The 22169-nt window shown below is 40.9% G+C and overlaps 1 protein-coding gene across 6 annotated transcripts in view; it reads right to left on the bottom strand.

The window, feature by feature from the left end:
* LRRC4C (leucine rich repeat containing 4C) overlaps positions 1–22169 on the bottom strand; it is a 1257118-nt gene that overhangs the window by 620679 nt on the left and 614270 nt on the right. Inside the window, exon 1 of one of the 6 annotated variants that reach the window (XM_073604177.1) lies at positions 20181–20311. The exons of the other annotated variants lie outside the window; for them this stretch is intronic. The gene's annotated coding sequence lies outside the window, so the exon portion shown is untranslated. Of the gene's footprint in view, positions 1–20180; positions 20312–22169 lie in introns of those variants that run through there. 6 annotated transcript variants of the gene reach the window in all.

Below are 22169 nucleotides of genomic sequence, written 5' to 3'. Positions count from 1 at the left end.
GTGGTACAATACAAAGACAAATGGCACTATTTAAACGGGAACGCAAAAATCTAGCAAAAAAACTAGAACTCAATTTTAATGCAGCCTACATATCATTTCAAGATAATCCATCTCAGAGTACAAAATCTCATCTGGAAAAATCTAGATTGGAATACGATCTATTTCTCACTGAATCAGTTGATAAATCCCTCAAACGCTCCAAACACAATTTCTACATGAATACAAACAAACCAGGTACATATTTGGCTCGGGCATTAAATTCAACTAACAAATCTTTCAAACCAATACGTTTGAAATTATCAAAAAATGTTTACACTTGTAATCCAGTTAAAATAGTCCATAAATTTCACTCACATCTCGCAACTTTATACAAGACAAACAATGAATTTAATCCTACAGAAGCTGAATCCTTCTTCTCAAAAATAACCTTACCTGAGTTATCTCAGAATCAAAAAAGCAGTTTGGATGAGCCTATAACTATAGATGAAGTTGCTAACGCCATAAAAGACCTAAAACTTAACAAAAGACCAGGCCCAGACGGCTACTCGGCTTTATACTATAAAACATTCTCAGAAATACTCTCTCCCATTCTCACTGAAACTTTTAACAAACTTCTAAATGGACATTCTTTTCGGCAAGAAACACTAATGGCAATTGTTTGTATGATCCCAAAACCCCTTTCTGATGATACTTCCTGTGTGAATTATAGGCCTATCTCACTGTTAAACCTCGATATTAAATTATTAGCAAAAATAATAGCAAAACGCCTCAATAGCATTATAGGAAAATTAATACATAGAGATCAAATAGGCTTCATGCCAAATAGACAGGCAGGCGATAATATACGCAGGGCAGTATTATTGGCACATATTGCTAAAAAACGGAAAATCCCTTTATGTTTTCTATCTCTCGATATTAAGAGGGCATTTGACACAGTATCCTGGCAATATATGCAATATTCATTACAAAAATGGGGTTTTGGACCCCACTTTTTAACATGGATCAAAGCATTATATAATAAACCCAAAGCCTATATAAAATATGCTGGATACAAATCTGAAGCCTTTAATATTGAAAGAGGTACCCGACAGGGTTGCCCATTATCTCCCTTATTATTTGCCCTTATACTCGAACCCATGGCCCAATACATCAGAACAAACCAAACTATAACTGGCATTGAAGTAGGAGGTATTACACACAAATTATGTATATTTGCAGACGATATATTACTTTTTCTATCATCACCACAGGTCTCTGGTCCTAACATAATACCAGCTCTTGATGGATTTGCAGCCCTATCCGGCCTTATGATTAATCCTAAGAAATGCCTAGTGCTTAATATTTCTCTCACAAACATGGAATTGATCCCGGCTAGGGCTGCACTCCCATTCACATGGGCAGAAAAATCAATCCCATATCTTGGAATTCATTTAACAGCATCTCATTCTGACTTATTCTCAACCAATTATCCTCCTGTATTAAGACAGATCACAAATCTAATAAAACAATGGTCGCAACTTCCTTTATCCTGGATAGGGAAGATTAATGCAATCAAAATGACTATTCTACCCAAATTGCTTTATCTATTCAGAGTCCTCCCTATTCCAATTCCTTCCTATTTTTTGAGAATAGTACAAAAAAGAGCAACTTCGTTTATATGGGGCTCTTCTAAACCACGTATACCTATACACACACTACATCTTCCCAAAAATAAAGGAGGCCTGGGATACCCTAATTTTACTAACTACTACAGAGCAGCACATTTGGCCAGTCTGTCCAAATACCATGCAAAACAGGAAATCCCATTATGGGTATTTATAGAGGCTTCAGAAAATGACCCTCTATTAATATCAAATTTATTATGGCTTGATCCTAAAGACCGCTTTAAAATTCATAATCCCATAACTAAACACTTCTTATCTCTCTGGGATAAACTAAAAACCAAATATCAGTTACAATCTCCACACAATCCTCTCCTTTCTTTTATCAGAAATCCGGCCTTTTATCCGGCATGGATCTACCCAAATTCTTTTAAAGCTTGGACAACATCAGGCATTCAGACACTAAATGACTTCATAGCATCTAAATCATTCCTTTCATTCCCATCGCTTAGAGAAAAATATGATCTACCAAACTCTGAGATATTTAGATATCTCCAAATCAAAAATTTCTATACACCATTCCTAAAGGGGGATACACCATTATCCCAATTATCCATTTTTGAATCAATCTGTACAAAAGATCCATTTGCTAAAGGTACAATTTCATCACTTTATAATCAATTATATGGAGTAGCAAATCTTAATAGACCCTCTTACGTTCAGAGGTGGGAGGAGGACCTGGGACGAACTTTAGAAGACACGGACTGGTCTAACATATGGCTCACATCTAAGTCATCTTCACCTAACATCTTAGCACTGGAGACAAATTATAAAGTCCTAATTCGCTGGTACCTTGTACCCGCTAGAGTGGCAAAATATTCACCTAATACCTCAACTCTTTGTTTTCGAGGATGCCCAGAAATAGGCACATATTTACACATATGGTGGACGTGCCCAGTAATCCAAACCTTCTGGAAGGAAGTCTTCGTGATTGCATCTAAAATATTTAAAAAAATAATACAACCAGATCCATATTTAACTTTGCTTAATCTAAAACCGGAATGGTTAACACTCTCTCAATTCAAACTTATGATCCAACTAATAACGGCTGCAAAACAAACAGTGGCCAAGGCATGGAAATCTCCTACATTGGTACTAGCAGAAACAATTCACAGAATGAATAATACAATGTCCCATGCTAAGATGGTAGCCATCGATCAAAATCAAATTCCAAAATTTGAAAAACTTTGGCATCCTTGGATAAAACAACAGTTCCTGTCAAACTTCAATGACTCTGTCCTGTTGCCATGGTAACAGATTAAATGACTTACAGAGACACCCATTCTAAGGCTTCAAAGAGAACTAAAAAGAATAATAAACTGACGAGCGGGACAACCTTGTGGACCATACCTCTACCTTTCAATCCTTTTTCTTCTTTCTCTTTCCTTTTCTCCACCTTACGATTAAAGCTCATTATCAGAATTTATTTGACCTATATACACTCTACTTGTAAACAATATGTATAGTAGGTATAAATAATTTAAATACCTACAAAAGTAACTAAGGAAATGATATATATCTTTAATTTAGGTTTACGTGAACCCAATGTTTAATATTTGAAATTTCATGATATTTACCTATATAAACCCTACTGTAAAACAATGAGCTTACTTTATAGATCCTTGTAAACTTACTTTATGTATCTTTATAACATTGTATACTCAATAAACTTCTTTTGACAAGGAAAGTAGCCGTAGTAACATTAATACTAGTAGTACCAAAAATGTTGTTGTTGCTGTCATTATTATTATGATTATTACTATTTTAGTAGTAGTAAGCATAATTACCATTATTACTATATACAGTATTGCAGTGGTTGTAGTAATGGAAGCAGCTCTAACACCATGAATACTAGTAGTACTACCAATGTTGTTATTATTATTATTATTATTTTAGTAGAAGTATACATAATCATAATTAACATTACTATTATATATTGCAGTAGTTGTAGTAATGGAAGTAACTGTAGCACCAACAATACTAGTAGTACCAACAATGTTGTTATTATTATTATTTTAGTAGAAGTAGTAGTAATCATAATTAACATTGTTATTATATATTGCAGCGATTGTAATAAGGGAAGCAGCTGTAACACCATCAATACTAGTAGTATCAATTATGTTGTTGTTGTTGTTATTATTATTTTAGTAGAAGTAGTAGTAATCATAATTAACATTATTATTATATACAGTATGTCAGTGTTGTAGTAATGGAAGTAGCTGTAGTAACATCAATACTAGTAGTACCAAAAATGTTGTTTTAGTAGACATAGCAGTAATCATAATTAACATTACTATTATATATTGCAGTGGTTGTAGTAATGGAAGTAGCTTTAGCACCAACAATACTAGTAGTATCAATGATGTTTTTGTAGTTGTTGTTGTTGTTTTAGTAGAAGTAGTAGTAATCATAATTAACATTATTACTATTATATATTGCAGCGGCTGTATTAATGGAAGCAGCTGTAACACCGTCAATACAAGTAGTACCAATGATGTTGTTGTTGTTTTAGCAGAAGTAGTAGTAATCATAATTAACATTAACATTATTATTATACTGTATACAGTATGTCAGTATTGTAGTAATGGAAGTAGCTGTAGTAACATCAATACTAGTAGTACCAACAATGTTGTTGTTTTAGTAGAAGTAGTAGTAATCATAATTAACATCATTATTTTATATTACAGTGGTTGTAGTAATGGAAGTAGCTGTAGCACCATCAATACTAGTAGTACCATAAATGTTGTTATTATTATAAATATTATTATTATTATATTAGTAGAAGTAGTAATCATAAATAACATGATTATTATATATTGCAATGATTGTAGTAATGGAAGCACCTGTAGTAACATCAATACTAGTAGTAACAAAAATGTTTTTGTTGTTGTTATTATTATCGTTTCAGTAGAAGTAGTAGTGATCATAATTAACATTATTATTATATATTGCGGTGGTTGTAGTGATGAAAGTAACTGTAGTGACACCACAAGTAGTACCAATAAGGTATATTAGCAGTAATATTAATTAAAGAAGCTGTAATAATAATACAGTAGCTGTAGTAATATTTTTACTATTAGTACCAACAACAACAATATAGGTGATGATGATGATAATAATAATACATTATTGTTATTATTATTATTATTATTATTATTATTATTATTGGTACTGGTAGTGCAAATGTTACTACAGCTACTGTATAATGTTAAACAAAGTAATAATAATAATAATAATGTTTTGTAATGGACGTAGCTGTAGTGACACCACCAATAATTATATAATAATAATAATCTTGCTGCAGCTGATTGTAATTTGTATTATTATTATCACTATGGGTGCTACTTGTATTAATATTAGTACAGCTGCTGAAGTAATGATATTTTTTTCATTTCCATTTCTATAACAAAAAAACTATGTACAGTATATTAGTGTTAATAGCAATGAAAGCAGCTGTAATAATACTGCAGTAGCTGTAGTAATATTTTTACTATTAGTACCAATAATAACAATATTTTTGATGTTGAAGATAATACTACTATTACTACTACCACTAATAATAATAATAATAATAATACTAACATATATATTATTATTCTTGTTATTAATATTATTTTGCTATTAGTAGAATAATTGTCACATTGATTAATTATAATAACAAGAATATATTGGTAATGGCATTTTTTTTAAATAAAAGGGCCCTGTTTACAGCAGCTTGGCCCATGGCCTCCAGGCTCTTCCCGGTGCAGACTGCTCTAGGGAGGGATGCTCATTCAGCTCAATGCAGCTTGTCCTGTCTCCAAACAGTAATGTTATTCTAACTAGCTATAATGAATAATAATAATAACAACAATAATAATAATTATCATCATTATTATTATAAGTTTGTCTACAGAGATGAGTACAATTACTGTAAATAATGAATTGTAAAAGTAGAGTGCTATATACATAAAAATTATTATTATTGTTATTATAATACATTTTTGTACAACATATTATATGCATAAGTGTAATAATAAAAAAACACATTATTATTGTTTTTATTTTAGTAAATCTAAAATTTGTAATTTTACCATAACCACCTCTAAATTACTACTATTAATAGTGTTAGCAAGAACAGCACTGCCAGAATAATAGCAAAAATTATTATTAAATCAATTTTCAACTGGCGTGTAACCATTTCGGTATCCATCCAGCAAAACTCAAGTAGTATAAGTCCAGGCAAATTTTACTCTAATGCCGCGTACACACGAGCGGACTTTCTATCCTACTTGGTCCGGCACACTTTCCGACGGACTTTGTCCGCCAGGTGCGCCGGACTTTAAAACGAACGGACTTGCCCACACACGCCGGGATTTTCCGGCGGGCTAAGTCCGCCCGTCTTTCCGACGGACTTTCGCCGGAGTTCCGGCGGACTTTCAGAATGAACGGACTTGCCCACACACGGACAAGTCCGTTCATTTTGAACGTGACTCAGGTGCGACGGGACTAGAGAAGGATGTCAATCTTGCCGCTTTTATCGGCGAGATTGACACCTTGCTAGCCCCGTCGCGGGGCATACCAGGCCCTTAGGTCTGGTATGGATTATAAAGGGGAACCCCGCTACGCCGAAAAAACGGCGTGGGGTCCCCCTAAAATCCATACCAGACCCCGATCCGAGCACGCAGCCTGGCCGGTCAGGAAAGGGGGTGGGGACGAGCGAGCGGCCCCCCCCCTCCTGAACCGTACCAGGCCGCATGCCCTCAACATGGGGGGTGGGTGCTTTGGGGGAGGGGGGCGCCCTGCGCCCCCCCCCCAAAGCACCTTGTCCCCATGTTGATGAGGACAAGGGCCTCTTCCCGACAACCCTGGCCGTTGGTTGTCGGGGTCTGCGGGCGGGGGCTTATCGGAATCTGGGAGCCCCCTTTAATAAGGGGGCCCCCAGATCCCGGCCCCCCACCCTATGTAAATGAGTATGGGGTACATGGTACCCCTACCCATTTACCTAGGAAAAAAGTGTAAGTAATAAAACACACTACACAGGTTTTTAAAATATTTTATTAAACAGCTCCGGGGGGGGATCTTCCTCCGGCTTCGGGGGTCTTCTTCCGGCTTCGGGGGTCCCTCCGCTTCATCTTCTCCCGGCGTCCGGTTGGTTCTTCTCCGCTCTCCGGCCTCTTCTCCCGGTGTCGCAGGTCTTCGGCCGGCCCCTCCGCTCTCTTCATGTAGCTCTATTGCGAGCGGAGGTCCGGACTTCTTGGCTTCTTGGCTTCTTGGCTTCTTGGCTTCTCTTCTCTTCTCTTCCCCCAGATGTTGACACGACGCTCTCTCCGGCTGGACTGGTCTCTGAGGGCTGCGTTGTGACTTATATAGGCGGAGACCCCGCCCCCATATGATGTCACAGTCCTTGGGCATGCTGGGACTGTGACGTTTTAGGGGGCGTGGTCGACCACGCCCCCTAAAACGTCACAGTCCCAGCATGCCCAGGGACTGTGACATCATATGGGGGCGGGGTCTCCGCCTATATAAGTCACAACGCAGCCCTCAGAGACCAGTCCAGCCGGAGAGAGCGTCGTGTCAACATCTGGGGGAAGAGAAGAGAAGAGAAGCCAAGAAGCCAAGAAGCCAAGAAGTCCGGACCTCCGCTCGCAATAGAGCTACATGAAGAGAGCGGAGGGGCCGGCCGAAGACCTGCGACACCGGGAGAAGAGGCCGGAGAGCGGAGAAGAACCAACCGGACGCCGGGAGAAGATGAAGCGGAGGGACCCCCGAAGCCGGAAGAAGACCCCCGAAGCCGGAGGAAGATCCCCCCCCGGAGCTGTTTAATAAAATATTTTAAAAACCTGTGTAGTGTGTTTTATTACTTACACTTTTTTCCTAGGTAAATGGGTAGGGGTACCATGTACCCCATACTCATTTACATAGGGTGGGGGGCCGGGATCTGGGGGCCCCCTTATTAAAGGGGGCTCCCAGATTCCGATAAGCCCCCGCCCGCAGACCCCGACAACCAACGGCCAGGGTTGTCGGGAAGAGGCCCTTGTCCTCATCAACATGGGGACAAGGTGCTTTGGGGGGGGGGGCGCAGGGCGCCCCCCTCCCCCAAAGCACCCACCCCCCATGTTGAGGGCATGCGGCCTGGTACGGTTCAGGAGGGGGGGGGCCGCTCGCTCGTCCCCACCCCCTTTCCTGACCGGCCAGGCTGCGTGCTCGGATCGGGGTCTGGTATGGATTTTAGGGGGACCCCACGCCGTTTTTTCGGCGTAGCGGGGTTCCCCTTTATAATCCATACCAGACCTAAGGGCCTGGTATGCCCGCGCTCGCCGCAATAGGAAGATTTGTTTTTCCTATTGCAGCGAGCGCGAGATGCAATACCATCCCCTCGTGTCGTATTTGGTCCGTCGGACCAGCCTACACACGAGCGGGCTTTCCGTCGGACCAGCACACACACGAGCGGACTTTCCGCCCGAAACTGAGTCCGACGGAAAGATTTCAAACATGTTTAAAATCTAGGTCCGGCGGGCTTTTGGGAAGAAGTCCGCCGGAAAAGTCCGCCGCCGCCCACACACGGGCGGATTGTCCGGCACACTCTGGTCCGCCGGACCAAGTATGCCGGAAAGTCCGACCGTGTGTACGCGGCATAAGTCTGCCAGTATAAATGATGCAAAGCACTGGGTCGGCCATTAATGGTTTCCTACTCTGGCATGTGGCCATTGACCCACATGGAAGAGAAATATATTTCCAATATATTTAGATTTTTTTTTTTAATTATGTTTGACATATATTTACAATATATTGTAAATATATGTCACATATATAATTTTTTTTTTTTTCTAAATATAGTGGAAATATATTTGTCTTCCATGTGGGGATGACAGACTGAAATTAAAAAAGGTTTAAAACCCAAATGAATGACATTTAATTCGCTAAATAAACTATTGCCTTTAACTAAACGAAAAAAAAACGAAAAAAAAAAAAAACTTTTAGCTTTTCACACTCTTTGTTAAGTTTTTATGCTTCGGATCTCCTGAAAATGACTTTGGAAATTACATTAATGTGTTAAATGTGAGACTTTAGTAATTAGATTTACTTTAAGATCTCTGAAATGCATCAGTGTTGAGTGCAGTCAAATCAGAGACAGCCATGCAATTGGTATTTTTTAGAAGAAGAACAGCAGCGGTTGGCCACGTATTTCTCACAAATCAAGATTCTATAAAAGAAGCAAAGTGAATCTTTTCAGTTTCTCGGTTCTAGTTCTTCCTTTGCACGGGAATGCAGCAACTCATTCTAAGGAGCGCAGGCAGAGACAGATTGCCCATGCCCATAGAATTATCTCTGAAGCGTACCGGGCCATCTCCTCTTAGCAATAAGCTCTGAAATTAGAATACATAAAAAAATTAAATAGCTCTCTTCCATCATTCTCGTCTCCCTGAGCAGTGTACAAAGGAGTAATGATCGCCAGGACCTGGTAAAATTGCCTTGCAGGAATCGATGAGAAGAAGCTGTATGATTGGAAGCCGCATTGCTCAACTCTTTTCTCTCCTCCTCTGAGCCTCTTCTGTACATGCAGAACACCTGATTGGATACAAGTGCTGCCCCTCCTTCTCTCGGTCTAAGGCCCGGTTCACACTGGTGCAACATACGCTCCGACTTTGGGAGCGCATGACGTATATAAATCAATGGTTTCCTATGCGAGCCATCTTAACAAGTCCGAGACAAGTCAGTCCGACTTTGAAAAAGGTTCCTGCACAACTTTGGTCCAACTTTGATCCGACTTCAGTCCATTCAATATTATTAAAGTCAGATCAAAGTCAGTTCATTATCTTAACTGATCTGACTTTGGCATGCAACTTGTGGTCTGAGGATCTTAAAAGGTAAACCCCACACCAAAATAAAAAAAAAAAAAAAAAACACGGTGTGGGGTTTCCCTCCAATTCCATAGCAGGCCCTTTGGGTCTGGTATGGCTCTTGAGGGGAAACCTAACACCAGAATAAAAAAATAAAAAAATGGCGTAGCAAAATCCATACCAGATCCTTATCTAAGTATGCAGCCTGGCAGATCAGGAAAAGGGGGGGTGAGCGAGTGCCCCCCTTCCTGGATCATACCAGGCAACATGCCCTCAACATAGGGTGGTGGGTGCCTTGGGGCAGAGGGGGCTCTGCGCCCATGTTGATGAGGACAAGGGCCTCTTCCCAACAACCATAGGCGGTGATTGTGGGGGTCTGCGGGCAGGGGGCTTATCTGAATCTGGAAGCCCCCTTTAACAAGGGGGCCCCCAGATCCCGCCCTTCCCACCATGAGAATAACTATGGGGTACATTGTACCCCTACTCATTCACCCAAAAAAGTGTCAAAAATAAATCAAAACAGTACACAGGTTTTTGACAAAGTCCTTTATTAAAGTAGCTCCAATGTGTCTTCTTTCGCCGATGATGTCTTCTCCCTCCGGTTCTTCTCCTCTGATTCTTCCTCTGGTTCTTCTCCCTTTGCTGTCTTCTACTTCTGGTTCTTCCTCCAGTTCTTCTCCCACTACTGTCTTCTTCCTCTGTTTCTTCCTCTGGTTCTTCTCCCTTTGCTGTCTTCTTCCTCTGGTTCTTCCTCCAGTTCTTCTCTCTCTGCTGTCTTCTTTCTCTGCCGGTTCTTTTCCCTCTGGTGTTGTCTTTTACCGATGCTAGCTCCCGCTGTTGTGTCGGATTTTGCTGTCTGCCATTTCTTAAATAGTCATGAGGCGTGGCCATCCAGTGACATCACCTGAAGATCCCCTTTGTTACGTCACCGCCCCATCAGGCCCCCGGGTGGTGACCTCACAAGGGGCGGGGTCTCCGGAGTATGTCACTATATAAGATATATATAAAAAACGGCAGAAGCTAGCACTGGGAGAAGACATCACCGGAGGGAGAAGAACTGGCAGAGGAAGAAGACAGCGGAGGGAGAAGAACCGGAGGGAGAAGACATTACCCCAAACTCATTCACAAAGGGGGGTGGCCGGGATCTGGGGGCCCCCTTGTAAAGGTGGCTTCCAGGTTCTGATAAGCCCCCTGCCTGCAGACCCCACAGCCACCGCCCACAGTTGTCAGGAAGAGGCCCTTGTCCCCATCAACATGGGGTGGGGGGGGGCAAAGCTTAATTGTGTGAGATTGTAATGTCTCTGTGCAGCTGAGGACATGGATGATTCCAGTTATAAACTGTGCCTTAAAGGATACTCAAAGACCCCCTCCTGGTTGCATTGTCAAAATTGTTTATTGTTAATATTAAGTTATTTAACCACTTAAGGACCACCTGCCCACAATGTACTAGCGCTTCTCTGAGGGGGTTATCAGATGTGGGGAGGAGCCGCCGAGGGACCCCAGAAGAGCAGGTTCGGGCCACTCTGTGCAAAACGAGCTGCACAGTGGAGGTAAGTATGATGTGTTTGTTATTTTTTAAAAAAAGTGCCTTTACAATCACTTTAAGTTATTTATTTCATTTTGTAAATAAAATGGCTGCTGCGGCCATTTAAACCCGCGTTGCCCAGTCTGTGTTATTATTTTAAAGAGCTAGTGGAAGGACCGAAATTGACGAATTCCTTTTGTCAAGTCCCCGTTGCGTGCTTCACCGGCAGGTCAGTGACTGATGTCTGGATCAGGATGGCACCCTTTAAAAAAAAGCCAGCAATGGCAGCAACCATATTTGCCCCCATTACAGCTTCCTTTTATATTGTAGAGCCCTCCTGGTAATGCATCTCGGTTCAGGAAATCAGGCAGAAGTCTCATCATAATCCAACATGCTGGTACAACATGAACCAAAATGAAGATATCAAGCATGTCACCACGGTAACACTAATTACCCTGATCATCCTGCTTAGCATAAAATTGAAAACCAGCAGAGCTGATTTATTCAGAGGAAAGAAAATATAAAAAGTAACTCGTGGCGACAAGTCAGTCAGCGCACTCCTAAAGCCAAATTGAAGTCATGCAAATAGATATGAAGTCAGATAGACGTTGTACCACCAGTATTTATTTCCATAGACTTCTCTTCTCTTTGCTCTTACGACAATTGTAATAAGTGCCCTAATATGACTGCGCTGCCCAGTCCAACAGACAGCAGTTATGCTGCGTACACACGATCGGAATTTCCGACGGGAAATGTTCGATGTGAGCTTGTTGTCGGAAAGTCCGACTGTGTGTATTCTCCATCGAACATTTGCTGTCGGAATCTCCGCCAACAAATTTTGAGTGAGGGTTCTCAAATTTTCCGACAACAAAACTTGTCAGAAATTCCAATTGTGTGTACACAAGTCCGTCGCACAAAAGCTCACGCATGCTCGGAATCAAGCAGAAGAGTCGCACTGGCTATTGAACCTTTTTCTCGGCTCGTCGTACGTCTTGTACGTCACCATGTTCTTACGTTCGCAATTTCCGACAACATTTGTGTGACCCTGTGTATGCAAGACAAGTTTGAGCCAACATCCGTTGGAAACGGACGGAAATGTCAGAAATTCAGATTGTGTGTACGTGACATTAGACTGCACTCTACTGCACTCAGCAATCAGCACTCAGAACTGGCACACGCCCTCTTTTCCTCCTGTCATTTGAAGGGGAGTGGCTATTACACAGCTATGCCAGCAAAGAGCATTGAAGAGGGAGGGCAGGAAGAAGCATTTTCATTAAAGTGGTTGTAAAGCCTTAAAGTGATTGTAAAGTCTCCTTTTTTTAATATAAATATAATAAACATGTTATACTTACCTGCTCTGTGTAATGGTTTTGCACAGAGCAGCCCGGATCCTCCTCTTCTCGGGTCCCTCTTCAGCTTTCCTGGCCCCTCCCTCCTGTTGAGTGCCCCCACAGCAAGCAGCTTGCTGTGGGGGCCCCCGAGCCGAGCTGCAGTTCCGTGTGTCCATTTCAAACACAGAGCCCCAGTTCGGCCATGCCCCCTCTCTCTCCTGATTGGCTAACTGATTTGGATTGACAGCAGTGGGAGCCAATGGCGCCGCTGCTGTGTTTCAGTCATTTAGGAATGAGAGTCCCGGAAGGCTGAGGCACTCGTGGACATCGCTGGATAATGTCGCTGGTCCAACATCAGTGCCTGACCTCACAAATGTGCTTCTGGAAGAAAGGTCAAACATTCCCATAGACACACACATTTGGCACCTTTCAGGGGGGAGGGGGGAACAGGGGACCTGTTTTTGACAGGTCCCCTTTCCCACTTTCGGGAGACGGGGCCGTGGCCCGATCTCCTGGAAGTTCAGCCCCCTCCTCCTTCCTCCGCCGCCAGGCCAATCAGAAAGCACAGCGCGCTTTGCGCATGCGCAGTAGGGAGCCGGGCGTGAAGCTGAAAGGCTTCACTGCCAGGTTCCCTTACCTGGAATGGCGGCCGCTGCACCCAACAGTCGATCCGAAGATTGGCTGGGGTGCAGACATCGCGGGCTCCCTGGACAGGTAAGTGTCCATAGTAAAAATCAGCAGCTACATTATTTGTAGATGCTGACTTTAAATTTTTATTTCCCCAAGGCGGAACTCTGATTTAATATCCTGTTTGTATTACTTACCGCGTTTCCCTGAAAAAAAAACCTACTATCATTTTCCAGGATGGCTGCAATATAAGCCCTAACCCGAAAATAAGCCCTAGTTTAAAGTGCTTGTAAAATCTGTAATCTACTCTATTACAGTAGTATATAATGTACAATATGTGTGTTTCTGTAATATAATTGTGCCAAATACCTTCAGTACAGCGCCGCCGGGTGCTCAGCTGACCTCCTGCTGCTCTCCTCCTCTTCTCCCAGCTGTCAGCAGGGGATTTTGTGCCCCCCCCCCCCGCGCACTGCTCGGAGCGGGGAAGAGAGCTCCGGTGGGTCACGAAAGCGTGGAGCAGCGCTGTACCGAAGGTATTTGGCACAATTATATTACAGAAACACACACTATACATTATATACTACTGTAATAGAGTGGATTATAGGATTTTACAAGCATTTTAGCTCGGTTCACACTGGGGATTCCTGACTGGCAGGGAGGGGGGGGGGAGACAGCACATTACATGGTAAGACCTACCCTGAAAATAAGCCCTACTGTGTCTCTTCTTGCCAAAATTAATGTAAGACCATTTATTTTCGAGGAAACGTGGTACTAGTTGTAATTTATATTAATACTGCAGGGCGGCTCGATCCTGAAGAAGCCCTCCTTCTTTGGTGAAACGTGTTGATCCATATACCTTCCGCTCTCTATCCAAGCACAGATGGTTGCATTATATGTCTATTTTTAGAACATACCAATCTGCACAGAGACTATACTCCTTTTGTTTCTAACATAATTTTGTATAAATAAAATATTTTGTGATTTTATGTATCTTACCATAGTGGTCTCCTGTTTCTGGGCACTTTAAAATAGCCATCTCCCACAGTCTCCCCCTTAGGAGAGACATGGTAAACATTTTTTTCACATATATAAATGTAAACCCACATGTGCCAATTCAGCTTTCCCTTTGCTCAGAATTGTCCCACCAGTGAAGATTAATCCTTTGCTTGTTATACAGTCAGGTCCATAAATATTGGGACATCAACACAATTCTAACCTTTTTGGCTCTATACACCACCACAATGGATTTGAAATGAAACGAACAAGATGTGCTTTAACTGCAGACTTTCAGCTTTATTTTGAGGGTATTTACATCCAAATCAGGTGAACAGTGTAGGAATTACAACAGTTTGTATATGTGCCTCCCACTTTTTAAAGGACCAAAAGTAATGGGACAGATTAACAATCATCCATCAAACTTTCCCTTTTTAATACTTGGTTGCAAATCCTTTGCAGTCAATTACAGCCTGAAGTCTGGAATGCATAGACATCACCAGACGCTGGGTTTCATCCCTGGTGATGCTCTGCCAGGCCTCTACTGCAACTGTCTTCAGTTCCTGGTTGTTCTTGGGGCATTTTCCCTTCAGTTTTGTCTTCAGCAAGTGAAATGCATACTCAATTGGATTCAGGTCAGGTGATTGACTTGGCCATTGTATAACATTCCACTTCTTTCCCTTAAAAAACTCTTTGGTTGCTTTCGCAGTATGCTTCGAGTCATTGTCCATCTGCACTGTGAAGTGCCGTCCAATGAGTTCTGGCGCATTTTGCTGAATATGAGCAGATAATATTGTATTGTATTGTAACTCTTCTCTTCCCATCACTCTGGTACAAGCTGATCTTGGTCTCATCTGTCCATAGGATGTTGTTCCAGAACTGTGAAGGCTTTTTTAGATGTTGTTTGGCCAACTCTAATCTGGCCTTCCTGTTCTTGAGGCTCACCAATGGTTTACATCTTGTGGTGAACCCTCTGTATTTACTCTGGTGAAGTCTTCTCTTGATTGTTGACTTTGACACACATACACCTACCTCCTGGAGATTGTTCTTGATCTGGCCAACTGTTGTGAAGGGTGTTTTCTTCACCAGGGAAAGAATTCTTCGGTCATCCACTGCAGTTGTTTTCCGCGGTCTTCCGGGTCTTTTGGTGTTGCTGAGCTCACCGGTGCGTACTTTCTTTTTAAGGATGTTCCAAACAGTTGATTTGACCACACCTAATGTTTTTGCTATCTCTCTGATGGGTTTGTTTAGTTTTTTCAGCCTAATGATGGCTTGCTTCACTGATAGTGACAGCTCTTTGGATCTCATATTGAGAGTTTACAGCAACAGATTCCAAATGCAAATAGCACACTTGAAATGAACTCTGGACCTTTTATCTGCTCCTTGTAAATGGGATAATGAGGGAATAACACACACCTGGCCATGGAAGAGCTAAGCAGCCAATTGTCCCATTACTTTTTGTCCCTTAAAAAGTGGGAGGCACATATACCAACAGTTGTAATTCCTACACCGTTCACCTGATTTGGATGTAAATATCCTCAAATTAAAGCTGAAAGTCTGCAGTTAAAGCACATCTTGTTTGTTTTATTTCAAATCCATTGTGGTGGTGTATAGAGCCAAAAAGATTAGAGTTGTGTCGATGTCCCAATATTTATGGACCTGACTGTATATTGTTTTGTATGGTAAATATCAGAGCCATTCAAATTTCCCATTTGGCTAAACTAAATCAATAAATGTATAAATAAATACATAAAAAATGTCTTGCATATCAAAGGTGTACACTAACCTGTTTGGGTATTTCCCAAGCAACTGTAGACCTAAAAGGAGTTAAAAGCAAAGTTGCAGGGCTACAAATACATCCAAATATCTCAAGGAGGTATTACTAATAGTACTAGTGATGCCGCAGAGAAAACAGCTGGACAAAACGTAGTGGGGAAAAGTGACATTGCAGCAACTTAGTGATTGACAGAAAATACTTTCTGTTTTTCATCCAAGTTCAGGCCATTGTATCATTCATCACATTTATCAAACACATTTCTGGCTCTGCTTTGCCGACACATTTTCCTGACTGCAATATTCGCAGATGTTTGCCAGCATCTGGACATTTTAATTCTTGAAGGGGGAAATCCAGATGGCAGTAAAGTTCACTGTATTTATTACATGGCAAATGTTACAGACAGAAAACAAAAAACAAAACAAAAAACAAAAAGGCTGCACACTAGAACAAATATATCCAAAAATCAAATGTATTCATATGACAACCCTAACTCGAAAATACACACTTATTTAGCAGAGACCCTAAAGAATAAAACCATTACAATATTTTATGTCACACTGTATTTTTGGGAAAAAAATACACTTTTTAAAAAGAAACAGTAAAGTTAGCCTAATTATTTTGTACAATGTAAAAGATGATGTTACACTGAGTAAATAGATACCTAACATGTCATGCTTCAAAATTGCGCACACTCGTGGAATGGCAACAAACTAGGGTACTCAAAAATCTCCATAAACGATGCTTTAAATTTTTTTACAGGTTACCCATTCAGAGTTACAGAGGAGGTCTAAGGCTAGAATTATTGCTCTCACTCTAATGATCATACCGATACCTCACATGTGTGGTTTGAACAACGTTTACATATGTGGGCGCGACTTATGTATGCGTTCACTTCTGTGCACAAGCTCAGAGGAACAGGGCGCTTTATTTTATAATTTTTTTCTTATTTATTTTACTTTTTATTTATTTTTATCACTTTTATTTCTATGACAAGGAATGTAAATATCCCTTGTAATAGAAATAAGCATGACAGGTCTTCTTCAATGCGAGATCTGGGGTCAAAAATAACTCACATTTACACTTAAAAGCAAAAAAAAAAAAAATTGGCCCTTTAAGGCCGTTAGGCGAAAGTGACGTCAGACGTCGCTCAGGTCGAGTAGGGGCTAAGGTTAGAGTCGAGTGGGGGCCATCTTGCCCTCACTCGACTTCTTGCCCATCGCTCCACAGGATCGGATTGTTTCCGCCTTTACCGATGGCTCCGGTAAGTGGGGATAACGACCGGGAAATTGTGGGCACCTCTCCCGCTGCCTACAAAAGTGGCGAATCCACTTTTATCGGCCACCAAATCGCCCACCGTGTAAAAAAATACTGAGGTTATGGCAGCTAGCTGTTGCCAAAACTACGGTATATAGCATCAAACTAATGACGAATATATGCAGTGGGTGGTCCAGTAGAGGTTAAATAAGAGATTTTACCTTCTAAGACAGGCCAAAACAAAGTGAGGACTCAGTGAAGCTTGTTCCTATGTCAAGTGAAACTAGGCCTATCCCATAACCTAATGCATAAATCAATTCTGATTAAGCAAATGTATGGGAGACAAGACCCTATGTTGGGTTGGACATCTTGCTCACAGGACTGGGAGAGTCAAGACAGCTGGAAAAAGCTGAGGTAACTAGTGAGTTCACAGAGGGGGCTAGAGAGAAAATAGGAGACCAAGTACAAGCACCCCAAGAAGTAGGTATATCTGATAGATAGATGGACTGGACAAAATGATTGGTACCCTCAATTTAATATTTGGTAGCACACCCCTTGAAAAAAAATAACTAAAAATCAATGGTGTCCTGTAACCATCAATGAGTTTCCCACACCTCTCTACTGGAATTCTGGACCATTCTTCTTTCGCCAACTGCTCCAGGTCTCTCAGATTGGAAGGGTTCCTTTTCCCAACTGCTGTTTTGAGATCTCTCCACAGGCGCCCTATGGGATCTAGATATAGACTCATTGCCGGCCAGTTCAGTACTCTCCAGCGCTTTGTCCTAAACCATTTCTGAGCACTTTTTGATGGGTGCTTTGGGTCATTGTCCTGCTATAAGACCCATGACCTCGGATGGAGACCCATCTTTCTGAAACTGGGCCAAAGAATTGCACCCCAGAATTCTTTGGTAGTCTTCAGATTTCATAATGCCATGCACACAGTCAAGACATCCAGTGCCTGAAGCAGCAAAACAACCCCAAAACATCAGTAAACTTCCACCATGTTTGACTGTAGGGACTGTATTATTTTCTTTAAAGACCTAATTTCTTTTTCTAAAAACAGTAGAATGATGGGCTTTATCAAAAAGCTGTAATTTTGTTTCGTCTGTCCACAGCACATTCACCCAAAGGATTTTGGCTTCCTCAGGTAAGTTTTGGAAAACTCCAATCTGGCTTTTTTATGTTTCTGTGTCAGCAGTGGGGTCTTCCTAGGGTCTCCTACCATATCATCCTTTTTCATTCAGATGGTGACGTATAGTATGAGCTGTATGTGAGCTGACACAGTTTACCCTGTGCCTGATAGTCAGCTTTAGTTTGTTTGGAAGTTGATTGAGGTTCTTTATCCACCATTCGAACAATCCTTCGTTTGCAATCGTTGATCAGTTTTTCTCTTTCATCCACGTCTGGGGAGATCAGCTACAGTGCCATGGGCTGTAAACTTCTTAACAATGTTGTGCACAGTGGACACAGGGATATCTCTGGAGATGGACTAATGGAGTAATGAAAATGGTATCATTAGTAGTAATCAGCATGGATTCATGAAGAATCGTTCTTGCCAAACCAATTTATTAACCTTCTATGAGGAGGTGAGCTGCCATCTAGATAGGAAGGAAGGCCCGCAGACATGGTGTATCTGGATTTTGCAAAGCATTTGATACAGTTCCCCATAATTGTTTACTGTACAAACTAAGGTCCATTGGCATGGACCATAGGGTGAGTACATGGATTGAAAACTGGCTACAAGGGCAAGCTCAGAGGGTGGGGATAAATGGGGAGTACTTGGAATGGTCAGGGGTGGGTAGTGGGGTTCCCAGTGGTTCTGTGCTGGGACCAATCCTGTTTAATGTGTTCATAAACAACCTGGAGGATGGGATAAACAGTTCAAGCTCTGTATTTGCGGACGATACTAAGTTAAGCAGGGCAATAACTTCTCCGCAGGATGTGGAAACCTTGCAAGAAGATCTGAACAAATTAATGGGGTGGGCAACTACATGGCAAATGAGATTTATTGTAGAAAAATGTAAAATAATGCATTTGGGTGGCAAAAATATGAATGCAATCTATACACTGGGGGGAGAACCTCTGGGGGAATCTAGGATGGAAAAGGACCTGGGGGTCCTAGTAGATGATAGGCTCAGCAATGGCATGCAATGCCAAGCTGCTGCTAACAAAGCAAACAGAATATTGGCATGCATTAAAAAGGGGATCAACTCCAGAGATAAAACAATAATTCTCCCGCTCTACAAGACTCTGGTTCGGCCGCACCTGGAGTATGTCCAGTTCTGGGCACCAGTCCTCGGGAAGGATGTACTGGAAATGGAGCGAATACAAAGAAGGGCAACAAAGCTAATAAAGGGTCTGGAGGATATTAGTTATAAGGAAAGGTTGCGAGCACTGAACTTATTTTCTCTGGAGAAGAGACGCTTGAGAGGGGATATGATTTAAATTTACAAATACCGTACTGGTGATCCCACAATAGGGATAAAACTTTTTCACGGAAGGGAGTTTAATAAGACAAGTGGCCACTCATTAAAATTAGAAGAAAAGAAGTTTAACCTCAAACTGTGTAGAGGGTTCTTCACTGTAATGCCCCGTACACACGGTCGGACTTTGTTCGGACATTCCGACAACAAAATCCTAGGATTTTTTCCGACGGATGTTGGCTCAAACTTGTCTTGCATACACACGGTCACACAAAGTTGTCGGAAAATCCGATCATTCTGACCGCGGTGACGTAAAACACGTACGTCGGGACTATAAACGGGGCAGTGGCCAATAGCTTTCATCTCTTTATTTATTCTGAGCATGCAGTCCGTCGGATTTGTGTACACACGATCGGAATTTCCGACAGCGGATTTTGTTGTCGGAAAATTTTATAGCCTGCTCTCAAACTTTGTGTGTCGGAAAATCCGATGGAAAATGTGTGATGGCGCATACACACGGTCAGAATTTCTGACAACAAGGTCCTATCACACATTTTCCGACCGTGTGTATGGGGCATAAGAGCGGCAAGAATGTGGAATTCCCTTCCACAGGCGGTGGTCTCAGCGGGGGGGCATCGATAGTTTCAAAAAACTATTGGATAAGCACCTGAATGACCACAACATACAGGGACATACAATGTAATACTGACATATAATCACACACATAGGTTGGACTTGATGTACTTGTGTCTTTTTTTAACCTCACCTAATATGTAACTATGGACTTGTAACCTTGAGATTGTCCATGCTTCTCCACAATTTTTGTTCTCAAATCCTCAGATGATTCTTTGCTGCTCTTCTCCATGCTCATTGTGGCACACAGAGACACACAACAGAAAGGTTGAGTCACTTTTTCGCCATTTAAACTGGTTGCCGGCGTTGTTTCTATATTGCCAGCACCTGTCAAATGATACAGGTGAGTTTAATTACAAATTACAGGAGCATCACAAACTTGGAATGCAATTATTTCTTACAATTTTGAGAAGGTGCCAATAATTTTGTCCAGCACATTTGTGGAGTTATGCGTGGAATGTGTCAGATTTTTGGCTTTTTGTTTCTCCACTTTTCTTTTGTGTCATACCAATACAAACAAAAGTAATAAATAGGAGAATGCTGAAACATTTGTAATTGCGACAATTTTCTGGCGGAAGTAGAGCATTAATGCAGGGGTGCTGGAATTTTTGGCCATGACTGTAGATAGATATAGATAGATATATAGATATAGATAGCTAGTAAAAAGGGACAAAGGTACAAAGGAAGTCGGAACAGTAGCAGGCAGTAATAAAAACTTGCCTGCCCCGTACTGCCGAAGAAAAGAAAAAGTTTTGTATGAAGAGTGGAAAGGCATTTTTTCACTCTAAAAATACCAGAGCTAGCGGTTCAAAATCACTTCTTGGCACTCTGTATATGAATTCAGCAGCAAGCAGAACAAGTAGAAAGCTCCTCTGTGGGATGAAATGACTTTGTCTGCTATGTTTAGCTGAATCGATAATTCACATGGGCAGGCTGGAGTCGATAAGAGGTGTTTGGTGCTGTTTCAAGTTAAAACAAATAAAGGTCTCCGTTTTTGCTAACACTAAAAACTAGAACCTTTGTTAAGTAAACATTAACAAAAGATATATATATATATATATATATATATATATATATATATATATATATATATATATATATATATATATATATATTGACTTATTTTTTTAAACATCCACATTGAAGAAAAAAAATATATATATATATAAGTGACTTTTATGTATATATTTCTGGTATCTGATTTTTGTAGAAGACCATTTGTTATGTTAGTTTAAATAACTAACATAAAAAAATCAATTTACTTTACCATATAAAAAAATAGTAAAAAAACACTTGAGAATATATTCCATTATGTGAATTGACCTTGGGATCTTTGAACATTGGAGCTTTGTTAAACTTTTTTTTTTTTTTTTTTTCCTGCAGGCAAAAATTAATTTCTAAATTAAAATATGTTTTTTTTTTAAGTCTGCAGAATAATGGGATCGCTGCCAGAGACCTCACTTATCAGGCAACTCTCCAACAGAAATATTATTTCCAATAAGCATATATTACAAAGCTTAGTAAGGCCACTTTATAAATCACTTCTCCTGTTGTAATCTAATATGTTGTATGAAATGTGAGTGCTACCTGAGAACAAAACAGTAATAGGAAGAGAAATAAGGAACACCGTGCAGAGATGAAAAAATAAACACAACTAAATGAGTTGGATGGAACTCAAAGCCATTAAAAAGAAATAGACCTCCAAACAAGCAATTTCATTTAAAAGAAATCAAAATGTGAATAAATCAGCATCCTAAGGAATTTTACTCAAAAGTATCCAAGATCCACCAGATCCTACTTACAGTATATTTGCTTAAGTTAAAAAAAAAGAAATCAAGCAAGCAATCATTTATATTCATCTTCTAAACCAGCTTAATTTTTATTTGTTTTATCAGTTGGCTTTGGCAAAATATTTCTCAAAACGCCTCCACAATGTGGCAACATACAAACAGTCATATTTTAATCTTTAATTTTTCAACATTAGTTTGATGATTCATTACTGCCATCCACCATTGGGTCTACTGCGCGGGAAGGGCCTAGACCAGTGATGGCAAACCTGGGCACCCCAGATGTTTTGGAACTACATTTCCCATGATGCTCCACTACACTGCAGAGTGCCAGA

Source organism: Aquarana catesbeiana, linkage group LG11 (genome assembly GCF_042186555.1).
Source record: "Aquarana catesbeiana isolate 2022-GZ linkage group LG11, ASM4218655v1, whole genome shotgun sequence".
Lineage (NCBI taxonomy): Eukaryota > Metazoa > Chordata > Amphibia > Anura > Ranidae > Aquarana > Aquarana catesbeiana.
This window is presented reverse-complemented; position numbering and strand designations above follow the sequence as displayed.